Consider the following 8,155-nt stretch of genomic DNA (forward strand, 5'->3'; position numbering starts at 1 on the left):
TCTGTAGCGTTTAACTCTATAGTGAGTTGCCAACCTCTACACACTATGCACCTCAGCATCTGCTCACACTGCTCTGTGAGTTTTGGTATATCCTGCCCACACAGGAAATCGCTCTGTCAATCAGTGACATATGTGTTTTTAAACAAGCCTACAGTGCCCTCTAGTGGCCCACTGTAGCATAAACTCAAAGGGTTTTTAAGTGATAGTACAGATGGTGTCCTGGAGGCTTTGGAGGATTATCCTTGCTCATCCTCACTGTGCATGTGTGGTCTAAAATTCATAAATTGTTAGACAGCTTACCACTCTCACTTCTTTACACACACGCACACACACACACACACACGTCAATATAATCACTCTACAGCAGGAGTTCCTGACATTCATGGTTTGAGTCTCCTCAAAATACAGTCATATGATGTATGACTGTATGTTATGGTTTGGGGCTGCATCTCAGCCAGCAGTGTTGAGGATCTTGTTGAATTTGATTCAATTATAAATGGATCTGGAAAGGGCCTAATTGGCTGTGGCTTCATTTTTCGGCATGACAATGATCCCAAATACACTGGCAGAGCAGTGACAGCATACCTGGATAGAAAAACACACCTACACTTCCAGCTGGTCTCTTGGATCTTTAGAGCAGAGAAACAGTATCAGTCATGGATTGAAGCCCAGACCTCAATTGAAGCAGTGTGGGATCTAAGGCATCCAACATCCAGAGAAGAGCTTTGAATGTCCTTTAAGAAACCTGGAGAACTATTCCTCAAGGCTGCTTAAAAAAGTAGAAGAAATCTTCACCAAGAGAGTTCAGGCTGTGTTGAAAAATAAAGGTGGTCATACCAAATACTGACCTTCAATCTGGTTACAATTGTAACACTATATGCTACACTTTCCATGTGATTTTTCCGTGTATTCCTGCATGTATTTTACATTTTGATAGAAAAATATAAAGAAATAAGGTGTGGCAGAAGACTTGCGCAGTACCAGTATCAGAATTACTTCACAGCGTTGGTAACATGCCCCAGATTGTCCCACACAAGCACACCCTTCCACCTACATTTACATTTTTGATATCTGGTGAGCCAATCTCTGCAGTTCTTTGAAACTTCATAGGCAGTGGTTAGCTTTGCTAATACATCACAAAAAATCACAAGAAGTACTAATATGATTTTTTCAGTAAATGAAAACTCTGTGTATCACCACAGTTCTTACAACAGATCCAGAAGGAGAAAACAAATGCACAAAATGTAATAATTTTATCTCAATTTATCTCGAGTAGTTCCCTTTTGAATGGTATAGCACCTCAGTACATCCCAGGACTTTTACCGACCTACACTTCCAGCTGGTCTCTTAGATCTTTAGAGCAGAGATTTCCGCCGGTGCCTCGTACTAATCAGGCTTTTTGAGTATCAGTGGCTCAAAAACTTTGGACTGAGCTGCCGTCACCCCTTCATTTGATTGATTTAGATTAGAGGAGGGAACCACCAGACAACCCACAGTGTATTATCACAATACTTCACAGTGATTAGATAGTGATTCTTAACATTTTGCAACATGCTGAGCATTGAAATAACATGTATTGTGATTTATCACATTTTTTAAAAAACTGTAAACTTTGTCTGTTTTATCCAATAAGATTACGTTATCTGACTTCATTTCACTTCAGTAACGGTGACAAATCTTCAAAAATCCCAATCTTTAGCGGTCTACACAGCTCATACATTCAAGTTGTTCTCATCAAAATAAGGCTCTTTCAGACTGATGAAATCATGTTGGGAATCTGTGACTGCAGTCAGCCTGAGTCAGACTGCAACTGTTTGCAGAAAGCTTGCCTCCTGTCAGGCGACCTTTGCAATCACCTTGCAGTCAAAAGTGGTTGTGAGTGCGCAACACCCTCAAGCTCTGGGTAACCTGAATTCGAAAGTAGCTTCATCAACCTAAGTGTGTCCAGTGCAGTTTTTTTGTTTGAGTCGGTTTAGTGTAAGTTTTTCTTGGTGTCTGATGTTGTATTGTTCATGTATGCATGTGTGTTTTCGATTTCCTCCATCAGACAGCGAAGACTACCCGGCATGCTGCTGTTATATGCCAAACTATAGAGCTGCTGATTACAGCCGTATCAGAGGATTTACACGGTTTGTGTAAATCCTCAGTTTGTTTTTGGGGGACAGAGGCGTTTTTATAGATTATGGTATAGTGATATAGAATGAGGAGGGATGTGGATTGGAAAGATTAGAGGACACTGAGGAATGGAAGATGGTCAGATTACCAGGACCAGACCAGGATTAGTCATGTAATGGGATGGGATCTGCCCCATCAAATGATAAGTGGTATTTTCTATCATGCAGTAGATGGTTGTTTAAAGCTATGATTGTTGAAAACTATGATTTGGTAGAAGCCACATCGTGTTAAGTTTAAATATATATATAGAATACAATGAAATGTTTGAATCCAGAGGGATATTTTCAGAAACCTTAAATATAAAGGAAAAACTAGAGTTCAAATAATATGTCAGAGAATAATTAGTGTAATAATAATTCAGGGATCCACATAATCTCTTGTTTGTGTTTACAGTACTGAGGATTGAACTTAATCCGTTAGCTGCGCTCAAAGGTGCCACAACTCCTTTGCGGAAACGGCGTGATCTCACTTTGATAGTAACACGCATTAACACCAAGAAGCTTCACTTCCCCCAGGGAAATTTATCTCACAGGGTAACTGACATCAGGTCAGTGAAAATCCTGCAAAACATTGAGCAAAAGCATGGAAATGTGGAACACAGGGTTGTTTGGGGGGGAAAGACAACAGTTTGGACAACAGTGTGATTCCACAGAAGCAACAGTTTGTCTGTTGAGAATGGTCAAAGTCATAGACACACACTGGTTTGTAAAGTGTCTGTTAACACTAGATTGCAGGAGCCTTTTGTGAATAATATGTGATGTAGCACAGGAAAAGCTGCTGAAGGTAAAGTGCAACCAGACTCAGTAATATTTCCAGTGTTTGTTATCTGAAGTTCCCCATCTGCAAAAATCTCTTAGAATGTCTGAAAAATGTTGTTTATTGAGCAGTTTTTGATGTACGAACTCCAAATAAATGGCGTGCTAGTTTAGCCCAGGTCCTTTTTTTTTACTCAGATATTGAATCTTTTCTTATTCCAGCATTCGAATGGACAAATAATATAAAAAAAACACTTAGTGTAGAGCACAAACCAGGCTGTAAACATGTTCCTTTCCGCTGTAAATTTGGGCATTTTAGAATGAGAGTCGGTGGAGATGATGCACTTTTGGAACCAGCCTCTAGTGGACAGTAGAGGAACCGCAGTTTTGTTACGCATTGTCTTTATTTTCCGACACTTTACTGACAATTTGCTGTGATGTACGGTTTGGAGACAAAATTAAGGAGACAAGGCTGAGATGTTTGCACATGTGCAGAGGAGGGGTTGTGGATTTATTGGACAAAGGATGTTGAAAGTGTAGCTGTCAAACAGGAGGAAAAGAGGAACAAAGGAGGTTTGTGGATGTGGTGAAGGACGACGTGCAGGAAGTTGGAGTGATAAAGAAGAAAGAAGGAAAAGTGTTGAAATGCCAGTACAATAAAAATAAAAGCGCATTTAATCAGCAAACTTGGCTGTTTTTTTTTTCTTATTTGATTGTTTAAAAGGCACCAGAGCAAGAACGTTTATGTCTTCATTGAACAGGACCCCACAGAGATGAAAAGTCCAATGTATTATACTTTCAGCATTATCTTCACACTAAGTTGCCACCACTTTGACACAACTGTTTATATCACAAAACAGCATTAAAGCAAGCAGAACTGAATATCAGCAATTTGCTCCCAGTTCAGTTAATACACCGACTCTGTGTCTGTTTAAATTGCAGCAGCAGCAGCAGCAATGTCGCAACTGTGCTTGTTCTGAAATAACAGGCTGAGATGATAACAAAGGGAAGCATGCTTTCCTTTGTGTTTCCTCTGTGTGTGTTTCAGCTTTGTTGGCTCTGCTCCTTTGTTACAACCACAATAGCGGCAGAGGATTTATTGCAGGGTGAAGTCCTGTCCAGCAGAGGGAGCTCCGTCACGGTAACTGTCAATCAAGACAAAGCACTTCAGCCTGTCATCAAGAGTGTAGAAACAGGAGAAACAAAGCAGGCAATAATATTTAAGCTACAGATTTATGATGAAGGACATTTTCCAAACAGTTCTGTTATTCTGAAAGCTTCGATGTTTTCTACATTTAATAACAAGCCAAATAGTTGTTTGTGCTCGTCCTATTCTTTCCTTTGTTTGCTCACCTGTCAGCGGGAACACATGGAGTTCAGTGTCTTGCCACACAGCACTTTGTACTTGGCAGGGATGAATAAACTGCTCTACCAGATATATGTGCATGACACATTTATTGATCATTTCAGCCCAAAAAAAGACCCAAGAAAGGATAGTTTGAACAGGAAGCAACTGTTGCGTTTGTTATTACACTTAATAAACCTAATAAATAATTTAAAAAACAATCAAAAACAAAAAAATACCCTTAAATACAAAAAGAAAGCTACTTTCTGCTCCTCCTTTAATCACAAGGAGTCACCACAGCAGGCAGCTCTGGATGTTCGATTTGGCAGATTTTTTATACTTGATGCCCTCTATGGGTTTTGTGTCTCTTCATGTAGAAATTGAGTGCAAATAACCTTTTGGTTTCGGTAACTATTTAGTATAGATAAAGATTAAATTTTAAAAAACAAAACCCACAAATCGTGGCTAATTTTGGCCCTCATGCCCCAGTTTTGGCATGATTTTTAAGATCTTTTAGCCTACTTCACTTTGTCAGAGACTGATAACTATTTTTTCCATGCAGGGCCAGGTAGGTTTTAATAGCATTTTTCCATTAATGAATGAAATCCACATCTAAAAACTATTTTGTATATACTTGGGTTATCTCTGTGTAATGCTAAAACTTATGTCATGATCTGAAACATGGCGTCTGGCGCTTGCACAAGCTGTGCAACGATTCAAAGGAGTATAAATAAAGCTTTAGTCACAGCACATCTGACATCTGGTCCACATAAGTTGGACCTGTGGCTGAGTCTACACAGCCAGACTCACCTCGCATATTTTTATGTAGCCCATAAAAAACAACAGATGATAGCCACATTTGAGCCAAATATTTATTACTATTACTATTATTTACTTCTATTAAAACACTTAGATTGGTGCCTCTTATCCCTATTAAACTTATTCAGGGGAAGGTTGCTTGTGTGTGAAATAATCAACTCCTGCCGCAGTTTCCAATCTCCTTTTTGCGTGTATTTGCAAACCCAGACAACTGACGTCAGCGTAGGGACTAAATAAACGCCCTGATGCAAGCACATGGGCAATATTTGCATCTTTAACGTGACACAATGGCTTCTGGTTTGACTGACACTTGTGCGCATGCAAAAGCATACCTGTAAAAGTCTCTTTGTTGTCCCACACAACATCTGCCTTCTGCAGATAGATGCATGCAAATTGACTTTTTAAAAAATTGCAAAACAGCTTGTTTTACTTAAAACTCATGGGCCACACCTTTTATCTGGAACATTACTCAGCCACAGTGCATGAATGTTCATGTTCTTACCCTTAACTGAAAGAGAACTTTGTGTTTCTGAGAGGCAAATAAACAACGTATGAGATTCTGGAGAATTTCAGAGGCAGCAGGATCTACATTTTCCTCCCTCTGTGTTGTATATGAGTCAGAAAAAGGGCAAAAGGTGTAAAGCTACATAAGTTCATGTGTTCTCACAGCTGCAGAGTTAACAGGTTGATAGGGTTCAGAGGCTTTCACAGGTTTGACTGGTCTCATGCCAGACAGAGGTTAGCAGAACCGGCCTTCCTTTGAAAAGCAGCTGATATTTCCCCAGGGAAGAGTTAGGTTGCCTGTAGGCTCGAGTGGTAGCTAGCCCCCATTGTGCGAGAGACTGCAGGTTGATATTTTGGCTGTCATAATGCCGTCCAGCTTCTTTCCTGTAACAAAAGGTTAAAATGGTGAAAGAATGAAAGACCAAAGCCTCCACATATAGATTGTATAAGAGGGTGAAAGCCGGTGCTTTAGCAACACAGCTTAAGGAATAATTTATTGCTCAGGTACCCAAGCTGTACTCAAGTTTTCTTTCATTTGGGAGAATTAAAATTTGGCAGGTTTAATTCCAGCTCGGTGACCGCAGACATGCAGGAATCACACTGGATAGCAGAAAAACATTTTAATTTGATGATCCTGATTAAAAATGAAACGTAAAAATTACATTAAACAAGAAGAAGAGTTCTCTTTGTTTACATGCTCCAGCTGAGCAGTAATTGATAACATTTCATTAGGATTGCAAGCTTTAAATTACAACTTAGAGTAATTGTTATCATTTTAAAGTTTAGAATACATTTAAAAAGAAGCTTAATATTTACATTGTCAAGGATTAGTTCATTACATCAAACTTTTTTAATGACAGAAGGTACTTCCAGTTGTTCCCTTATGTCTCGAGGTCTACAGCAGATGGATCTGCATGTTCAGTTTGGCACAGGTTAACCCTCCCCATTTTTCCAAGCTTGGGTGAGGGTGGGTTTGTGTCTGATTCCAGTCTTAACCCAGGGGTCTGTTGCATGTTAACCAGTAAGCCATGATAAACAACATACATACATTTATGGGAGAATATACAATTTTCATTGTGTGTTCTCCCATAAACTCTGATCGGCTCTTGCTGTTTTTCCATTTATTAAATGACCACATTCAGCCGTGTTGCTAAACTGTATGCCTTTGTCTTGAAAAGTAAACTGGAAATGCGTGTCAATGCCTTCATCTCTTGTGGGTGATCATTGTGGGCTCAAGAGTTGGCAGTTCGTCTTGTAATTGGAAGGGTGCCGGTTCGAGCCCTAGCTTGGACAGTTTTGGTCGTTGTGTCCTTGGGCAAGACTCTTCACCTACCGCCTACTGGTGTTGGCCAGAGGGGCCGATGGCGCGATATGGCAGCCTCGCTTCTGTCAGTCTGCCCCAGGGCAGCTGTGGCTACAACTGTAGCCTCCACCAGTTTGTGAGAGTGAATGAATAGTGGAATTGTACAGCGCTTTGAGGTTCTCAAAAAGCACTATATAAATGCAATCCATTATTATTATCTCCTCTCGCTTGGATTAATCACCTCCAATCTACCCAACATGCTGCTTTAAGGCTTTCAAGGAACTCTCACAAGTCTTCACTTATAACCAAACTTTTAAAGCTTTTGCACTGTCTCCCTGTCAGGTTTAGAGCATGTCATCTTCTCTTCAAGCCGGCTCTTTAGAGCTTCTTGTGACTGCTATGAAGACTTTTCTTAGCCCCAAAAAGTGCTATAAAAACAGACTTTACTTAATTAATATTATGGCACCTGGCATACAGTGGGGATAGATTACACCAGTGAGTTTTAAGGGTTTGATTTGACCAAATGCAACAGGTGAATATTCAAAATGTGTTTGCATCGTTTTGAGATGTTTAAAGAGATATGTGTGAAAGTAAACATGTTGTAGATATACAGGTCCAATATTTTCTCTGTTTTCTTTATTGTAAAATCAAAAGCAGAGTTGCAGCATGAGTTTTCTTTAGGTCTTTGCCATTTAAAGGGACGCATTCAGAGGCCGACAGGTGGTCCCCGCATAGAGTTAAGGGTATGATTCCCACCAGGGCCAGCTGCACTAAACATGATCCCGCTCATGACACTGAAAGGTGTTTGGGATAAAAGGTTCCAGCAAATTGTCACATGCAAAGTGTAGTAGAGGCTAAGAAAGCCGAGCGTGGCATTCTCCGCAGTGTGTAAGAACACAGATATCGCCCCTGGGACGTAGGGGGAAAGTCCTCCTTGATTACTCAATCTAAGTTTGTTGCAGGAGCTTAAATCTCTGCTGTCACACATGCATGCTCTCTTAATAAGTGTTTAGTGACAAGTTGCTGCCTTTAGGCAAAAATCTTAGGATCAGTCTCAGGTCAGAGGGAATCCAAGTGTGGTGCCAGCAGGTGTAGTATGTTCAGTGAATTTTGTTCTTTGTATTCACGTTACTCACACTAAATGTCTAATTTCTTGTTTCTCACATTGCTTTGAAATGTCTCTTCCACTTTTCTGTGGATCTGTCTTTTTAAAACAACTCTAAAGCAAAAATAATTTGCACATCTGCGTGAAAT

The sequence above is a fragment of the Neolamprologus brichardi genome, chromosome 3, assembly GCF_056152115.1.
Source record: "Neolamprologus brichardi isolate AB-2024 chromosome 3, ASM5615211v1, whole genome shotgun sequence".
NCBI lineage: Eukaryota > Metazoa > Chordata > Actinopteri > Cichliformes > Cichlidae > Neolamprologus > Neolamprologus brichardi.